The 18,971-nt window shown below is 46.1% G+C and overlaps 8 non-coding genes across 8 annotated transcripts; all 8 read right to left on the bottom strand.

The window, feature by feature from the left end:
* Positions 1–875: 875 nt before the first annotated feature.
* On the bottom strand, positions 876–1,066 carry LOC130322329 (U2 spliceosomal RNA). Its single transcript, XR_008867864.1, has one exon. It is a non-coding gene; the product is annotated as a U2 spliceosomal RNA (small nuclear RNA).
* A 2,086-nt stretch (positions 1,067–3,152) lies between these two features.
* Positions 3,153–3,343, bottom strand: LOC130322330 (U2 spliceosomal RNA). Its single transcript, XR_008867865.1, has one exon. It is a non-coding gene; the product is annotated as a U2 spliceosomal RNA (small nuclear RNA).
* Positions 3,344–5,428: 2,085 nt separating this feature from the next.
* Positions 5,429–5,619, bottom strand: LOC130322312 (U2 spliceosomal RNA). Its single transcript, XR_008867850.1, has one exon. It is a non-coding gene; the product is annotated as a U2 spliceosomal RNA (small nuclear RNA).
* Positions 5,620–7,699: 2,080 nt separating this feature from the next.
* LOC130322324 (U2 spliceosomal RNA) lies at positions 7,700–7,890 on the bottom strand. Its single transcript, XR_008867861.1, has one exon. It is a non-coding gene; the product is annotated as a U2 spliceosomal RNA (small nuclear RNA).
* Positions 7,891–9,975: 2,085 nt separating this feature from the next.
* Positions 9,976–10,166, bottom strand: LOC130322331 (U2 spliceosomal RNA). The gene has a single exon (XR_008867866.1). It is a non-coding gene; the product is annotated as a U2 spliceosomal RNA (small nuclear RNA).
* Positions 10,167–12,250: 2,084 nt separating this feature from the next.
* On the bottom strand, positions 12,251–12,441 carry LOC130322313 (U2 spliceosomal RNA). Its single transcript, XR_008867851.1, has one exon. It is a non-coding gene; the product is annotated as a U2 spliceosomal RNA (small nuclear RNA).
* Positions 12,442–14,527: 2,086 nt separating this feature from the next.
* LOC130322314 (U2 spliceosomal RNA) lies at positions 14,528–14,718 on the bottom strand. The gene has a single exon (XR_008867852.1). It is a non-coding gene; the product is annotated as a U2 spliceosomal RNA (small nuclear RNA).
* A 2,086-nt stretch (positions 14,719–16,804) lies between these two features.
* LOC130322316 (U2 spliceosomal RNA) lies at positions 16,805–16,995 on the bottom strand. The gene has a single exon (XR_008867853.1). It is a non-coding gene; the product is annotated as a U2 spliceosomal RNA (small nuclear RNA).
* Positions 16,996–18,971: the final 1,976 nt, after the last annotated feature.

Consider the following 18,971-nt stretch of genomic DNA (forward strand, 5'->3'; position numbering starts at 1 on the left):
CTTTAGCTTCTAGAGCATTTTTACAACATTATACATAGGTGCTGAATACATAAAAAGCGACTGTTCAGCGACAGACAAGTCGCATCGGCTGAAAGTAGGCCAGAATGTCAGTCCATGTTGGAGCAGGTTTAGATACAGTCTAAAGCATAGATCTCAAAGTCTGTGCACAGAATTTAGCAAGGGCCTCGCACCTTCTGATGCATCAGGTAGGTGCACAATAGCATAGCCTAACCCTCTGTACTTTGGTCTATATTGATGCGGGACATAGACAGCCAGCTGATGACCAATCCATTAGTGCAATGGATGGCTGGAAGCATTTGTCTTTGCCTTTGCAATACCACAGAAGCAATGCATGGTCAATGTACAGCAATGACACACCTGTGTGAACAGCCAGGAGACCCCCCCCCCCCCCCCCATGTTATGTTACATAGTTACATAGTTAGTACGGTCGAAAAAAGACATATGTCCATCAAGTTCAACCAGGGAATTAAGGGGTAGGGGTGTGGCGCGATATTGGGGAAGGGATGAGATTTTATATTTCTTCATAAGCATTAATCTTATTTTGTCAATTAGGAACATTCAGCACCCACCCGCTATCAAGGCAGCTGCCTATCATGTCATGCCCTACCTGCACAGGTGTGCTGGCTACTCAAATGATCCAATTAAGGAGGCCATTTAGTCAGCAGCAGCAGAAGTCCTGTGCCTGGACGCTCCAACAGCGGCCAGACACAAGCAGAAGCAGAAGCAGCAGCAGCACCACCTTTTGTTTTTTGGCTGCAGCAGCAGCAGCAGCAAGGCCCACAGGGCTGGCTAGCTGGCTAGCCAGCAAGCAGGTAGCAATGAAAGTAGGAATCTTTCTTTTTAACCCTGTAAGGGGGTGGTGCACTGTACCCGAAGATACTGCCATATCGGGTCAATGCATAGGGCGACGGAAGCAAGCTTCGAAATCGGCCCCCGTTCTCAAAAATCCATTTAATATATGGTCCCCAGATAGGGGACGTATCAGATATTAAACTGATAAGAACAGATACTACACTTGATCTTAGCCAAAAGGCCGAGAAGCGATAACCGTGAAAGGGGCGGGCCCAACAAGGTCCCCTTCATGGGCACTATCACTGCTTGCTGTCAGGGAGGCTGCCAGACAATTTTCCATGCACACTCTGGGCTGGGGGGCAGTCAACCACCAGTACACACAGCAGAACCTAAACCCATACCATTATTGCTAAGCAGCAAGACAGGGGCCCATTGCACTCCCACGGGGCCTTTTTAAATGCAATCCATAACCCGGATTTGCCAGGAACCCTTCTTACTCCTCCTACTTGCATGTGACACTGGGCTTAGGATCTGCATAGGAAACACACACACAAGCACACACCTACCTTTGTTGCCTGCAGATGCCTCCTTGGCTGTCCCCAAACGGTATCAAACCAACACCCACGGGAAGCTGTAAGCATAGAGGACATGCCTGCACCCCATTGGACTTACCTGTGTGGGTTAAACCCGGGTTATTTGACAACCTATGGCGGTGATGGTTCTGCTCAGGCAGAGCAGTGCTGATGCTCCTCATAAAGCTGTCGCTGCTGTGAAGGTTCTAGGTGACATCACAAATCCCTATGGTTACATACACAACAAAGCTGGGTTGTTGTTGTTTACACTCTGCAAGGCCTGTGGAAGTGAGTGACATCATAGCACTGTAGTTCTGAGGGTTCTAGATGGATGCAACAATCTCCTGTTGCTTCTATGAAGGCCATAATAGACGACATCACCAAACAGCTCCATAGTCACATACACAGCAAAGGAGAGATGTTGTTTACACCTAGTGATGTCAGTGGTATTGAGTGACATCACAGCACAGTGCTAAGGCTCCTGGGCCTGGACACAGCAGCGGCTGCAATATCTCAACGGAGAATACGTTTATATATATGTGTGTGTGTGCGCGTATATATATATATATATATATATATATATATATATATATATATATATTCTCCGCCGAAATCACTTTTAAACCCATTTCCACCTTTTTTTCCCTTCTCTTCCTCTTACTTTTTTTTCACGTTTTTTTACGTTTTTCTCCTTTTCGCCTCTTTTCTGGGCGTATTATTCTTCTTTTTCTTCTTTTTTTTCGTCTAATGCATACCCCATCAGTGCAGCAATGCTTATTCAATACCGCCAGCAGATGGAGACACTGGGGGATAATTTTCTAAGGATTTATACTGATTTTTCCTGTCTGAATTTGTCGCACAGAAAGTTGCAGGCCAAATATGTGTGACATTTCTGCGACTTTAGCTTCTAGAGCATTTTTACAACATTATACATAGGTGCTGAATACATAAAAAGCGACTGTTCAGCGACAGACAAGTCGCATCGGCTGAAAGTAGGCCAGAATGTCAGTCCATGTTGGAGCAGGTTTAGATACAGTCTAAAGCATAGATCTCAAAGTCTGTGCACAGAATTTAGCAAGGGCCTCGCACCTTCTGATGCATCAGGTAGGTGCACAATAGCATAGCCTAACCCTCTGTACTTTGGTCTATATTGATGCGGGACATAGACAGCCAGCTGATGACCAATTCATTAGTGCAATGGATGGCTGGAAGCATTTGTCTTTGCCTTTGCAATACCACAGAAGCAATGCATGGTCAATGTACAGCAATGACACACCTGTGTGAACAGCCAGGAGACCCCCCCCCCCATGTTATGTTACATAGTTACATAGTTAGTACGGTCGAAAAAAGACATATGTCCATCAAGTTCAACCAGGGAATTAAGGGGTAGGGGTGTGGCGCGATATTGGGGAAGGGATGAGATTTTATATTTCTTCATAAGCATTAATCTTATTTTGTCAATTAGGAACATTCAGCACCCACCCGCTATCAAGGCAGCTGCCTATCATGTCATGCCCTACCTGCACAGGTGTGCTGGCTACTCAAATGATCCAATTAAGGAGGCCATTTAGTCAGCAGCAGCAGAAGTCCTGTGCCTGGACGCTCCAACAGCGGCCAGACACAAGCAGAAGCAGAAGCAGCAGCAGCACCACCTTTTGTTTTTTGGCTGCAGCAGCAGCAGCAGCAAGGCCCACAGGGCTGGCTAGCTGGCTAGCCAGCAAGCAGGTAGCAATGAAAGTAGGAATCTTTCTTTTTAACCCTGTAAGGGGGTGGTGCACTGTACCCGAAGATACTGCCATATCGGGTCAATGCATAGGGCGACGGAAGCAAGCTTCGAAATCGGCCCCCGTTCTCAAAAATCCATTTAATATATGGTCCCCAGATAGGGGACGTATCAGATATTAAACTGATAAGAACAGATACTACACTTGATCTTAGCCAAAAGGCCGAGAAGCGATAACCGTGAAAGGGGCGGGCCCAACAAGGTCCCCTTCATGGGCACTATCACTGCTTGCTGTCAGGGAGGCTGCCAGACAATTTTCCATGCACACTCTGGGCTGGGGGGCAGTCAACCACCAGTACACACAGCAGAACCTAAACCCATACCATTATTGCTAAGCAGCAAGACAGGGGCCCATTGCACTCCCACGGGGCCTTTTTAAATGCAATCCATAACCCGGATTTGCCAGGAACCCTTCTTACTCCTCCTACTTGCATGTGACACTGGGCTTAGGATCTGCATAGGAAACACACACACAAGCACACACCTACCTTTGTTGCCTGCAGATGCCTCCTTGGCTGTCCCCAAACGGTATCAAACCAACACCCACGGGAAGCTGTAAGCATAGAGGACATGCCTGCACCCCATTGGACTTACCTGTGTGGGTTAAACCCGGGTTATTTGACAACCTATGGCGGTGATGGTTCTGCTCAGGCAGAGCAGTGCTGATGCTCCTCATAAAGCTGTCGCTGCTGTGAAGGTTCTAGGTGACATCACAAATCCCTATGGTTACATACACAACAAAGCTGGGTTGTTGTTGTTTACACTCTGCAAGGCCTGTGGAAGTGAGTGACATCATAGCACTGTAGTTCTGAGGGTTCTAGATGGATGCAACAATCTCCTGTTGCTTCTATGAAGGCCATAATAGACGACATCACCAAACAGCTCCATAGTCACATACACAGCAAAGGAGAGATGTTGTTTACACCTAGTGATGTCAGTGGTATTGAGTGACATCACAGCACAGTGCTAAGGCTCCTGGGCCTGGACACAGCAGCGGCTGCAATATCTCAACGGAGAATACGTTTATATATATGTGTGTGTGTGCGCGTATATATATATATATATATATATATATATATATATATATATTTCTCCGCCGAAATCACTTTTAAACCCATTTCCACCTTTTTTTCCCTTCTCTTCCTCTTACTTTTTTTTCACGTTTTTTTACGTTTTTCTCCTTTTCGCCTCTTTTCTGGGCGTATTATTCTTCTTTTTCTTCTTTTTTTTCGTCTAATGCATACCCCATCAGTGCAGCAATGCTTATTCAATACCGCCAGCAGATGGAGACACTGGGGGATAATTTTCTAAGGATTTATACTGATTTTTCCTGTCTGAATTTGTCGCACAGAAAGTTGCAGGCCAAATATGTGTGACATTTCTGCGACTTTAGCTTCTAGAGCATTTTTACAACATTATACATAGGTGCTGAATACATAAAAAGCGACTGTTCAGCGACAGACAAGTCGCATCGGCTGAAAGTAGGCCAGAATGTCAGTCCATGTTGGAGCAGGTTTAGATACAGTCTAAAGCATAGATCTCAAAGTCTGTGCACAGAATTTAGCAAGGGCCTCGCACCTTCTGATGCATCAGGTAGGTGCACAATAGCATAGCCTAACCCTCTGTACTTTGGTCTATATTGATGCGGGACATAGACAGCCAGCTGATGACCAATCCATTAGTGCAATGGATGGCTGGAAGCATTTGTCTTTGCCTTTGCAATACCACAGAAGCAATGCATGGTCAATGTACAGCAATGACACACCTGTGTGAACAGCCAGGAGACCCCCCCCCCCCATGTTATGTTACATAGTTACATAGTTAGTACGGTCGAAAAAAGACATATGTCCATCAAGTTCAACCAGGGAATTAAGGGGTAGGGGTGTGGCGCGATATTGGGGAAGGGATGAGATTTTATATTTCTTCATAAGCATTAATCTTATTTTGTCAATTAGGAACATTCAGCACCCACCCGCTATCAAGGCAGCTGCCTATCATGTCATGCCCTACCTGCACAGGTGTGCTGGCTACTCAAATGATCCAATTAAGGAGGCCATTTAGTCAGCAGCAGCAGAAGTCCTGTGCCTGGACGCTCCAACAGCGGCCAGACACAAGCAGAAGCAGAAGCAGCAGCAGCACCACCTTTTGTTTTTTGGCTGCAGCAGCAGCAGCAGCAGCAAGGCCCACAGGGCTGGCTAGCTGGCTAGCCAGCAAGCAGGTAGCAATGAAAGTAGGAATCTTTCTTTTTAACCCTGTAAGGGGGTGGTGCACTGTACCCGAAGATACTGCCATATCGGGTCAATGCATAGGGCGACGGAAGCAAGCTTCGAAATCGGCCCCTGTTCTCAAAAATCCATTTAATATATGGTCCCCAGATAGGGGACGTATCAGATATTAAACTGATAAGAACAGATACTACACTTGATCTTAGCCAAAAGGCCGAGAAGCGATAACCGTGAAAGGGGCGGGCCCAACAAGGTCCCCTTCATGGGCACTATCACTGCTTGCTGTCAGGGAGGCTGCCAGACAATTTTCCATGCACACTCTGGGCTGGGGGGCAGTCAACCACCAGTACACACAGCAGAACCTAAACCCATACCATTATTGCTAAGCAGCAAGACAGGGGCCCATTGCACTCCCACGGGGCCTTTTTAAATGCAATCCATAACCCGGATTTGCCAGGAACCCTTCTTACTCCTCCTACTTGCATGTGACACTGGGCTTAGGATCTGCATAGGAAACACACACACAAGCACACACCTACCTTTGTTGCCTGCAGATGCCTCCTTGGCTGTCCCCAAACGGTATCAAACCAACACCCACGGGAAGCTGTAAGCATAGAGGACATGCCTGCACCCCATTGGACTTACCTGTGTGGGTTAAACCCGGGTTATTTGACAACCTATGGCGGTGATGGTTCTGCTCAGGCAGAGCAGTGCTGATGCTCCTCATAAAGCTGTCGCTGCTGTGAAGGTTCTAGGTGACATCACAAATCCCTATGGTTACATACACAACAAAGCTGGGTTGTTGTTGTTTACACTCTGCAAGGCCTGTGGAAGTGAGTGACATCATAGCACTGTAGTTCTGAGGGTTCTAGATGGATGCAACAATCTCCTGTTGCTTCTATGAAGGCCATAATAGACGACATCACCAAACAGCTCCATAGTCACATACACAGCAAAGGAGAGATGTTGTTTACACCTAGTGATGTCAGTGGTATTGAGTGACATCACAGCACAGTGCTAAGGCTCCTGGGCCTGGACACAGCAGCGGCTGCAATATCTCAACGGAGAATACGTTTATATATATGTGTGTGTGTGCGCGTATATATATATATATATATATATATATATATATATATATTTCTCCGCCGAAATCACTTTTAAACCCATTTCCACCTTTTTTTCCCTTCTCTTCCTCTTACTTTTTTTTCACGTTTTTTTACGTTTTTCTCCTTTTCGCCTCTTTTCTGGGCGTATTATTCTTCTTTTTCTTCTTTTTTTTCGTCTAATGCATACCCCATCAGTGCAGCAATGCTTATTCAATACCGCCAGCAGATGGAGACACTGGGGGATAATTTTCTAAGGATTTATACTGATTTTTCCTGTCTGAATTTGTCGCACAGAAAGTTGCAGGCCAAATATGTGTGACATTTCTGCGACTTTAGCTTCTAGAGCATTTTTACAACATTATACATAGGTGCTGAATACATAAAAAGTGACTGTTCAGCGACAGACAAGTCGCATCGGCTGAAAGTAGGCCAGAATGTCAGTCCATGTTGGAGCAGGTTTAGATACAGTCTAAAGCATAGATCTCAAAGTCTGTGCACAGAATTTAGCAAGGGCCTCACACCTTCTGATGCATCAGGTAGGTGCACAATAGCATAGCCTAACCCTCTGTACTTTGGTCTATATTGATGCGGGACATAGACAGCCAGCTGATGACCAATCCATTAGTGCAATGGATGGCTGGAAGCATTTGTCTTTGCCTTTGCAATACCACAGAAGCAATGCATGGTCAATGTACAGCAATGACACACCTGTGTGAACAGCCAGGAGACCCCCCCCCCCCATGTTATGTTACATAGTTACATAGTTAGTACGGTCGAAAAAAGACATATGTCCATCAAGTTCAACCAGGGAATTAAGGGGTAGGGGTGTGGCGCGATATTGGGGAAGGGATGAGATTTTATATTTCTTCATAAGCATTAATCTTATTTTGTCAATTAGGAACATTCAGCACCCACCCGCTATCAAGGCAGCTGCCTATCATGTCATGCCCTACCTGCACAGGTGTGCTGGCTACTCAAATGATCCAATTAAGGAGGCCATTTAGTCAGCAGCAGCAGAAGTCCTGTGCCTGGACGCTCCAACAGCGGCCAGACACAAGCAGAAGCAGAAGCAGCAGCAGCACCACCTTTTGTTTTTTGGCTGCAGCAGCAGCAGCAGCAAGGCCCACAGGGCTGGCTAGCTGGCTAGCCAGCAAGCAGGTAGCAATGAAAGTAGGAATCTTTCTTTTTAACCCTGTAAGGGGGTGGTGCACTGTACCCGAAGATACTGCCATATCGGGTCAATGCATAGGGCGACGGAAGCAAGCTTCGAAATCGGCCCCTGTTCTCAAAAATCCATTTAATATATGGTCCCCAGATAGGGGACGTATCAGATATTAAACTGATAAGAACAGATACTACACTTGATCTTAGCCAAAAGGCCGAGAAGCGATAACCGTGAAAGGGGCGGGCCCAACAAGGTCCCCTTCATGGGCACTATCACTGCTTGCTGTCAGGGAGGCTGCCAGACAATTTTCCATGCACACTCTGGGCTGGGGGGCAGTCAACCACCAGTACACACAGCAGAACCTAAACCCATACCATTATTGCTAAGCAGCAAGACAGGGGCCCATTGCACTCCCACGGGGCCTTTTTAAATGCAATCCATAACCCGGATTTGCCAGGAACCCTTCTTACTCCTCCTACTTGCATGTGACACTGGGCTTAGGATCTGCATAGGAAACACACACACAAGCACACACCTACCTTTGTTGCCTGCAGATGCCTCCTTGGCTGTCCCCAAACGGTATCAAACCAACACCCACGGGAAGCTGTAAGCATAGAGGACATGCCTGCACCCCATTGGACTTACCTGTGTGGGTTAAACCCGGGTTATTTGACAACCTATGGCGGTGATGGTTCTGCTCAGGCAGAGCAGTGCTGATGCTCCTCATAAAGCTGTCGCTGCTGTGAAGGTTCTAGGTGACATCACAAATCCCTATGGTTACATACACAACAAAGCTGGGTTGTTGTTGTTTACACTCTGCAAGGCCTGTGGAAGTGAGTGACATCATAGCACTGTAGTTCTGAGGGTTCTAGATGGATGCAACAATCTCCTGTTGCTTCTATGAAGGCCATAATAGACGACATCACCAAACAGCTCCATAGTCACATACACAGCAAAGGAGAGATGTTGTTTACACCTAGTGATGTCAGTGGTATTGAGTGACATCACAGCACAGTGCTAAGGCTCCTGGGCCTGGACACAGCAGCGGCTGCAATATCTCAACGGAGAATACGTTTATATATATGTGTGTGTGTGCGCGTATATATATATATATATATATATATATATATATATATATATATATTCTCCGCCGAAATCACTTTTAAACCCATTTCCACCTTTTTTTCCCTTCTCTTCCTCTTACTTTTTTTTCACGTTTTTTTACGTTTTTCTCCTTTTCGCCTCTTTTCTGGGCGTATTATTCTTCTTTTTCTTCTTTTTTTTCGTCTAATGCATACCCCATCAGTGCAGCAATGCTTATTCAATACCGCCAGCAGATGGAGACACTGGGGGATAATTTTCTAAGGATTTATACTGATTTTTCCTGTCTGAATTTGTCGCACAGAAAGTTGCAGGCCAAATATGTGTGACATTTCTGCGACTTTAGCTTCTAGAGCATTTTTACAACATTATACATAGGTGCTGAATACATAAAAAGCGACTGTTCAGCGACAGACAAGTCGCATCGGCTGAAAGTAGGCCAGAATGTCAGTCCATGTTGGAGCAGGTTTAGATACAGTCTAAAGCATAGATCTCAAAGTCTGTGCACAGAATTTAGCAAGGGCCTCGCACCTTCTGATGCATCAGGTAGGTGCACAATAGCATAGCCTAACCCTCTGTACTTTGGTCTATATTGATGCGGGACATAGACAGCCAGCTGATGACCAATCCATTAGTGCAATGGATGGCTGGAAGCATTTGTCTTTGCCTTTGCAATACCACAGAAGCAATGCATGGTCAATGTACAGCAATGACACACCTGTGTGAACAGCCAGGAGACCCCCCCCCCCCATGTTATGTTACATAGTTACATAGTTAGTACGGTCGAAAAAAGACATATGTCCATCAAGTTCAACCAGGGAATTAAGGGGTAGGGGTGTGGCGCGATATTGGGGAAGGGATGAGATTTTATATTTCTTCATAAGCATTAATCTTATTTTGTCAATTAGGAACATTCAGCACCCACCCGCTATCAAGGCAGCTGCCTATCATGTCATGCCCTACCTGCACAGGTGTGCTGGCTACTCAAATGATCCAATTAAGGAGGCCATTTAGTCAGCAGCAGCAGAAGTCCTGTGCCTGGACGCTCCAACAGCGGCCAGACACAAGCAGAAGCAGAAGCAGCAGCAGCACCACCTTTTGTTTTTTGGCTGCAGCAGCAGCAGCAGCAAGGCCCACAGGGCTGGCTAGCTGGCTAGCCAGCAAGCAGGTAGCAATGAAAGTAGGAATCTTTCTTTTTAACCCTGTAAGGGGGTGGTGCACTGTACCCGAAGATACTGCCATATCGGGTCAATGCATAGGGCGACGGAAGCAAGCTTCGAAATCGGCCCCCGTTCTCAAAAATCCATTTAATATATGGTCCCCAGATAGGGGACGTATCAGATATTAAACTGATAAGAACAGATACTACACTTGATCTTAGCCAAAAGGCCGAGAAGCGATAACCGTGAAAGGGGCGGGCCCAACAAGGTCCCCTTCATGGGCACTATCACTGCTTGCTGTCAGGGAGGCTGCCAGACAATTTTCCATGCACACTCTGGGCTGGGGGGCAGTCAACCACCAGTACACACAGCAGAACCTAAACCCATACCATTATTGCTAAGCAGCAAGACAGGGGCCCATTGCACTCCCACGGGGCCTTTTTAAATGCAATCCATAACCCGGATTTGCCAGGAACCCTTCTTACTCCTCCTACTTGCATGTGACACTGGGCTTAGGATCTGCATAGGAAACACACACACAAGCACACACCTACCTTTGTTGCCTGCAGATGCCTCCTTGGCTGTCCCCAAACGGTATCAAACCAACACCCACGGGAAGCTGTAAGCATAGAGGACATGCCTGCACCCCATTGGACTTACCTGTGTGGGTTAAACCCGGGTTATTTGACAACCTATGGCGGTGATGGTTCTGCTCAGGCAGAGCAGTGCTGATGCTCCTCATAAAGCTGTCGCTGCTGTGAAGGTTCTAGGTGACATCACAAATCCCTATGGTTACATACACAACAAAGCTGGGTTGTTGTTGTTTACACTCTGCAAGGCCTGTGGAAGTGAGTGACATCATAGCACTGTAGTTCTGAGGGTTCTAGATGGATGCAACAATCTCCTGTTGCTTCTATGAAGGCCATAATAGACGACATCACCAAACAGCTCCATAGTCACATACACAGCAAAGGAGAGATGTTGTTTACACCTAGTGATGTCAGTGGTATTGAGTGACATCACAGCACAGTGCTAAGGCTCCTGGGCCTGGACACAGCAGCGGCTGCAATATCTCAACGGAGAATACGTTTATATATATGTGTGTGTGTGCGCGTATATATATATATATATATATATATATATATATATATATATATATTTCTCCGCCGAAATCACTTTTAAACCCATTTCCACCTTTTTTTCCCTTCTCTTCCTCTTACTTTTTTTTCACGTTTTTTTACGTTTTTCTCCTTTTCGCCTCTTTTCTGGGCGTATTATTCTTCTTTTTCTTCTTTTTTTTCGTCTAATGCATACCCCATCAGTGCAGCAATGCTTATTCAATACCGCCAGCAGATGGAGACACTGGGGGATAATTTTCTAAGGATTTATACTGATTTTTCCTGTCTGAATTTGTCGCACAGAAAGTTGCAGGCCAAATATGTGTGACATTTCTGCGACTTTAGCTTCTAGAGCATTTTTACAACATTATACATAGGTGCTGAATACATAAAAAGCGACTGTTCAGCGACAGACAAGTCGCATCGGCTGAAAGTAGGCCAGAATGTCAGTCCATGTTGGAGCAGGTTTAGATACAGTCTAAAGCATAGATCTCAAAGTCTGTGCACAGAATTTAGCAAGGGCCTCGCACCTTCTGATGCATCAGGTAGGTGCACAATAGCATAGCCTAACCCTCTGTACTTTGGTCTATATTGATGCGGGACATAGACAGCCAGCTGATGACCAATCCATTAGTGCAATGGATGGCTGGAAGCATTTGTCTTTGCCTTTGCAATACCACAGAAGCAATGCATGGTCAATGTACAGCAATGACACACCTGTGTGAACAGCCAGGAGACCCCCCCCCCATGTTATGTTACATAGTTACATAGTTAGTACGGTCGAAAAAAGACATATGTCCATCAAGTTCAACCAGGGAATTAAGGGGTAGGGGTGTGGCGCGATATTGGGGAAGGGATGAGATTTTATATTTCTTCATAAGCATTAATCTTATTTTGTCAATTAGGAACATTCAGCACCCACCCGCTATCAAGGCAGCTGCCTATCATGTCATGCCCTACCTGCACAGGTGTGCTGGCTACTCAAATGATCCAATTAAGGAGGCCATTTAGTCAGCAGCAGCAGAAGTCCTGTGCCTGGACGCTCCAACAGCGGCCAGACACAAGCAGAAGCAGAAGCAGCAGCAGCACCACCTTTTGTTTTTTGGCTGCAGCAGCAGCAGCAGCAAGGCCCACAGGGCTGGCTAGCTGGCTAGCCAGCAAGCAGGTAGCAATGAAAGTAGGAATCTTTCTTTTTAACCCTGTAAGGGGGTGGTGCACTGTACCCGAAGATACTGCCATATCGGGTCAATGCATAGGGCGACGGAAGCAAGCTTCGAAATCGGCCCCCGTTCTCAAAAATCCATTTAATATATGGTCCCCAGATAGGGGACGTATCAGATATTAAACTGATAAGAACAGATACTACACTTGATCTTAGCCAAAAGGCCGAGAAGCGATAACCGTGAAAGGGGCGGGCCCAACAAGGTCCCCTTCATGGGCACTATCACTGCTTGCTGTCAGGGAGGCTGCCAGACAATTTTCCATGCACACTCTGGGCTGGGGGGCAGTCAACCACCAGTACACACAGCAGAACCTAAACCCATACCATTATTGCTAAGCAGCAAGACAGGGGCCCATTGCACTCCCACGGGGCCTTTTTAAATGCAATCCATAACCCGGATTTGCCAGGAACCCTTCTTACTCCTCCTACTTGCATGTGACACTGGGCTTAGGATCTGCATAGGAAACACACACACAAGCACACACCTACCTTTGTTGCCTGCAGATGCCTCCTTGGCTGTCCCCAAACGGTATCAAACCAACACCCACGGGAAGCTGTAAGCATAGAGGACATGCCTGCACCCCATTGGACTTACCTGTGTGGGTTAAACCCGGGTTATTTGACAACCTATGGCGGTGATGGTTCTGCTCAGGCAGAGCAGTGCTGATGCTCCTCATAAAGCTGTCGCTGCTGTGAAGGTTCTAGGTGACATCACAAATCCCTATGGTTACATACACAACAAAGCTGGGTTGTTGTTGTTTACACTCTGCAAGGCCTGTGGAAGTGAGTGACATCATAGCACTGTAGTTCTGAGGGTTCTAGATGGATGCAACAATCTCCTGTTGCTTCTATGAAGGCCATAATAGACGACATCACCAAACAGCTCCATAGTCACATACACAGCAAAGGAGAGATGTTGTTTACACCTAGTGATGTCAGTGGTATTGAGTGACATCACAGCACAGTGCTAAGGCTCCTGGGCCTGGACACAGCAGCGGCTGCAATATCTCAACGGAGAATACGTTTATATATATGTGTGTGTGTGCGCGTATATATATATATATATATATATATATATATATATATATATATATTTCTCCGCCGAAATCACTTTTAAACCCATTTCCACCTTTTTTTCCCTTCTCTTCCTCTTACTTTTTTTTCACGTTTTTTTACGTTTTTCTCCTTTTCGCCTCTTTTCTGGGCGTATTATTCTTCTTTTTCTTCTTTTTTTTCGTCTAATGCATACCCCATCAGTGCAGCAATGCTTATTCAATACCGCCAGCAGATGGAGACACTGGGGGATAATTTTCTAAGGATTTATACTGATTTTTCCTGTCTGAATTTGTCGCACAGAAAGTTGCAGGCCAAATATGTGTGACATTTCTGCGACTTTAGCTTCTAGAGCATTTTTACAACATTATACATAGGTGCTGAATACATAAAAAGCGACTGTTCAGCGACAGACAAGTCGCATCGGCTGAAAGTAGGCCAGAATGTCAGTCCATGTTGGAGCAGGTTTAGATACAGTCTAAAGCATAGATCTCAAAGTCTGTGCACAGAATTTAGCAAGGGCCTCGCACCTTCTGATGCATCAGGTAGGTGCACAATAGCATAGCCTAACCCTCTGTACTTTGGTCTATATTGATGCGGGACATAGACAGCCAGCTGATGACCAATCCATTAGTGCAATGGATGGCTGGAAGCATTTGTCTTTGCCTTTGCAATACCACAGAAGCAATGCATGGTCAATGTACAGCAATGACACACCTGTGTGAACAGCCAGGAGACCCCCCCCCCCCATGTTATGTTACATAGTTACATAGTTAGTACGGTCGAAAAAAGACATATGTCCATCAAGTTCAACCAGGGAATTAAGGGGTAGGGGTGTGGCGCGATATTGGGGAAGGGATGAGATTTTATATTTCTTCATAAGCATTAATCTTATTTTGTCAATTAGGAACATTCAGCACCCACCCGCTATCAAGGCAGCTGCCTATCATGTCATGCCCTACCTGCACAGGTGTGCTGGCTACTCAAATGATCCAATTAAGGAGGCCATTTAGTCAGCAGCAGCAGAAGTCCTGTGCCTGGACGCTCCAACAGCGGCCAGACACAAGCAGAAGCAGAAGCAGCAGCAGCACCACCTTTTGTTTTTTGGCTGCAGCAGCAGCAGCAGCAAGGCCCACAGGGCTGGCTAGCTGGCTAGCCAGCAAGCAGGTAGCAATGAAAGTAGGAATCTTTCTTTTTAACCCTGTAAGGGGGTGGTGCACTGTACCCGAAGATACTGCCATATCGGGTCAATGCATAGGGCGACGGAAGCAAGCTTCGAAATCGGCCCCCGTTCTCAAAAATCCATTTAATATATGGTCCCCAGATAGGGGACGTATCAGATATTAAACTGATAAGAACAGATACTACACTTGATCTTAGCCAAAAGGCCGAGAAGCGATAACCGTGAAAGGGGCGGGCCCAACAAGGTCCCCTTCATGGGCACTATCACTGCTTGCTGTCAGGGAGGCTGCCAGACAATTTTCCATGCACACTCTGGGCTGGGGGGCAGTCAACCACCAGTACACACAGCAGAACCTAAACCCATACCATTATTGCTAAGCAGCAAGACAGGGGCCCATTGCACTCCCACGGGGCCTTTTTAAATGCAATCCATAACCCGGATTTGCCAGGAACCCTTCTTACTCCTCCTACTTGCATGTGACACTGGGCTTAGGATCTGCATAGGAAACACACACACAAGCACACACCTACCTTTGTTGCCTGCAGATGCCTCCTTGGCTGTCCCCAAACGGTATCAAACCAACACCCACGGGAAGCTGTAAGCATAGAGGACATGCCTGCACCCCATTGGACTTACCTGTGTGGGTTAAACCCGGGTTATTTGACAACCTATGGCGGTGATGGTTCTGCTCAGGCAGAGCAGTGCTGATGCTCCTCATAAAGCTGTCGCTGCTGTGAAGGTTCTAGGTGACATCACAAATCCCTATGGTTACATACACAACAAAGCTGGGTTGTTGTTGTTTACACTCTGCAAGGCCTGTGGAAGTGAGTGACATCATAGCACTGTAGTTCTGAGGGTTCTAGATGGATGCAACAATCTCCTGTTGCTTCTATGAAGGCCATAATAGACGACATCACCAAACAGCTCCATAGTCACATACACAGCAAAGGAGAGATGTTGTTTACACCTAGTGATGTCAGTGGTATTGAGTGACATCACAGCACAGTGCTAAGGCTCCTGGGCCTGGACACAGCAGCGGCTGCAATATCTCAACGGAGAATACGTTTATATATATGTGTGTGTGTGCGCGTATATATATATATATATATATATATATATATATATATATATATATATTCTCCGCCGAAATCACTTTTAAACCCATTTCCACCTTTTTTTCCCTTCTCTTCCTCTTACTTTTTTTTCACGTTTTTTTACGTTTTTCTCCTTTTCGCCTCTTTTCTGGGCGTATTATTCTTCTTTTTCTTCTTTTTTTTCGTCTAATGCATACCCCATCAGTGCAGCAATGCTTATTCAATACCGCCAGCAGATGGAGACACTGGGGGATAATTTTCTAAGGATTTATACTGATTTTTCCTGTCTGAATTTGTCGCACAGAAAGTTGCAGGCCAAATATGTGTGACATTTCTGCGACTTTAGCTTCTAGAGCATTTTTACAACATTATACATAGGTGCTGAATACATAAAAAGCGACTGTTCAGCGACAGACAAGTCGCATCGGCTGAAAGTAGGCCAGAATGTCAGTCCATGTTGGAGCAGGTTTAGATACAGTCTAAAGCATAGATCTCAAAGTCTGTGCACAGAATTTAGCAAGGGCCTCGCACCTTCTGATGCATCAGGTAGGTGCACAATAGCATAGCCTAACCCTCTGTACTTTGGTCTATATTGATGCGGGACATAGACAGCCAGCTGATGACCAATCCATTAGTGCAATGGATGGCTGGAAGCATTTGTCTTTGCCTTTGCAATACCACAGAAGCAATGCATGGTCAATGTACAGCAATGACACACCTGTGTGAACAGCCAGGAGACCCCCCCCCCCATGTTATGTTACATAGTTACATAGTTAGTACGGTCGAAAAAAGACATATGTCCATCAAGTTCAACCAGGGAATTAAGGGGTAGGGGTGTGGCGCGATATTGGGGAAGGGATGAGATTTTATATTTCTTCATAAGCATTAATCTTATTTTGTCAATTAGGAACATTCAGCACCCACCCGCTATCAAGGCAGCTGCCTATCATGTCATGCCCTACCTGCACAGGTGTGCTGGCTACTCAAATGATCCAATTAAGGAGGCCATTTAGTCAGCAGCAGCAGAAGTCCTGTGCCTGGACGCTCCAACAGCGGCCAGACACAAGCAGAAGCAGAAGCAGCAGCAGCACCACCTTTTGTTTTTTGGCTGCAGCAGCAGCAGCAGCAAGGCCCACAGGGCTGGCTAGCTGGCTAGCCAGCAAGCAGGTAGCAATGAAAGTAGGAATCTTTCTTTTTAACCCTGTAAGGGGGTGGTGCACTGTACCCGAAGATACTGCCATATCGGGTCAATGCATAGGGCGACGGAAGCAAGCTTCGAAATCGGCCCCCGTTCTCAAAAATCCATTTAATATATGGTCCCCAGATAGGGGACGTATCAGATATTAAACTGATAAGAACAGATACTACACTTGATCTTAGCCAAAAGGCCGAGAAGCGATAACCGTGAAAGGGGCGGGCCCAACAAGGTCCCCTTCATTCATGGGCACTATCACTGCTTGCTGTCAGGGAGGCTGCCAGACAATTTTCCATGCACACTCTGGGCTGGGGGGCAGTCAACCACCAGTACACACAGCAGAACCTAAACCCATACCATTATTGCTAAGCAGCAAGACAGGGGCCCATTGCACTCCCACGGGGCCTTTTTAAATGCAATCCATAACCCGGATTTGCCAGGAACCCTTCTTACTCCTCCTACTTGCATGTGACACTGGGCTTAGGATCTGCATAGGAAACACACACACAAGCACACACCTACCTTTGTTGCCTGCAGATGCCTCCTTGGCTGTCCCCAAACGGTATCAAACCAACACCCACGGGAAGCTGTAAGCATAGAGGACATGCCTGCACCCCATTGGACTTACCTGTGTGGGTTAAACCCGGGTTATTTGACAACCTATGGCGGTGATGGTTCTGCTCAGGCAGAGCAGTGCTGATGCTCCTCATAAAGCTGTCGCTGCTGTGAAGGTTCTAGGTGACATCACAAATCCCTATGGTTACATACACAACAAAGCTGGGTTGTTGTTGTTTACACTCTGCAAGGCCTGTGGAAGTGAGTGACATCATAGCACTGTAGTTCTGAGGGTTCTAGATGGATGCAACAATCTCCTGTTGCTTCTATGAAGGCCATAATAGACGACATCACCAAACAGCTCCATAGTCACATACACAGCAAAGGAGAGATGTTGTTTACACCTAGTGATGTCAGTGGTATTGAGTGACATCACAGCACAGTGCTAAGGCTCCTGGGCCTGGACACAGCAGCGGCTGCAATATCTCAACGGAGAATACGTTTATATATATGTGTGTGTGTGCGCGTATATATATATATATATATATATATATATATATATATATATATATATTTCTCCGCCGAAATCACTTTTAAACCCATTTCCACCTTTTTTTCCCTTCTCTTCCTCTTACTTTTTTTTCACGTTTTTTTACGTTTTTCTCCTTTTCGCCTCTTTTCTGGGCGTATTATTCTTCTTTTTCTTCTTTTTTTTCGTCTAATGCATACCCCATCAGTGCAGCAATGCTTATTCAATACCGCCAGCAGATGGAGACACTGGGGGATAATTTTCTAAGGATTTATACTGATTTTTCCTGTCTGAATTTGTCGCACAGAAAGTTGCAGGCCAAATATGTGTGACATTTCTGCGACTTTAGCTTCTAGAGCATTTTTACAACATTATACATAGGTGCTGAATACATAAAAAGCGACTGTTCAGCGACAGACAAGTCGCATCGGCTGAAAGTAGGCCAGAATGTCAGTCCATGTTGGAGCAGGTTTAGATACAGTCTAAAGCATAGATCTCAAAGTCTGTGCACAGAATTTAGCAAGGGCCTCGCACCTTCTGATGCATCAGGTAGGTGCACAATAGCATAGCCTAACCCTCTGTACTTTGGTCTATATTGATGCGGGACATAGACAGCCAGCTGATGACCAATCCATTAGTGCAATGGATGGCTGGAAGCATTTGTCTTTGCCTTTGCAATACCACAGAAGCAATGCATGGTCAATGTACAGCAATGACACACCTGTGTGAACAGCCAGGAGACCCCCCCCCCCATGTTATGTTACATAGTTACATAGTTAGTACGGTCGAAAAAAGACATATGTCCATCAAGTTCAACCAGGGAATTAAGGGGTAGGGGTGTGGCGCGATATTGGGGAAGGGATGAGATTTTATATTTCTTCATAAGCATTAATCTTATTTTGTCAATTAGGAACATTCAGCACCCACCCGCTATCAAGGCAGCTGCCTATCATGTCATGCCCTACCTGCACAGGTGTGCTGGCTACTCAAATGATCCAATTAAGGAGGCCATTTAGTCAGCAGCAGCAGAAGTCCTGTGCCTGGACGCTCCAACAGCGGCCAGACACAAGCAGAAGCAGAAGCAGCAGCAGCACCAC

The sequence above is a fragment of the Hyla sarda genome, unplaced genomic scaffold, assembly GCF_029499605.1.
Source record: "Hyla sarda isolate aHylSar1 unplaced genomic scaffold, aHylSar1.hap1 scaffold_2316, whole genome shotgun sequence".
Taxonomy (NCBI): Eukaryota; Metazoa; Chordata; class Amphibia; order Anura; family Hylidae; genus Hyla; species Hyla sarda.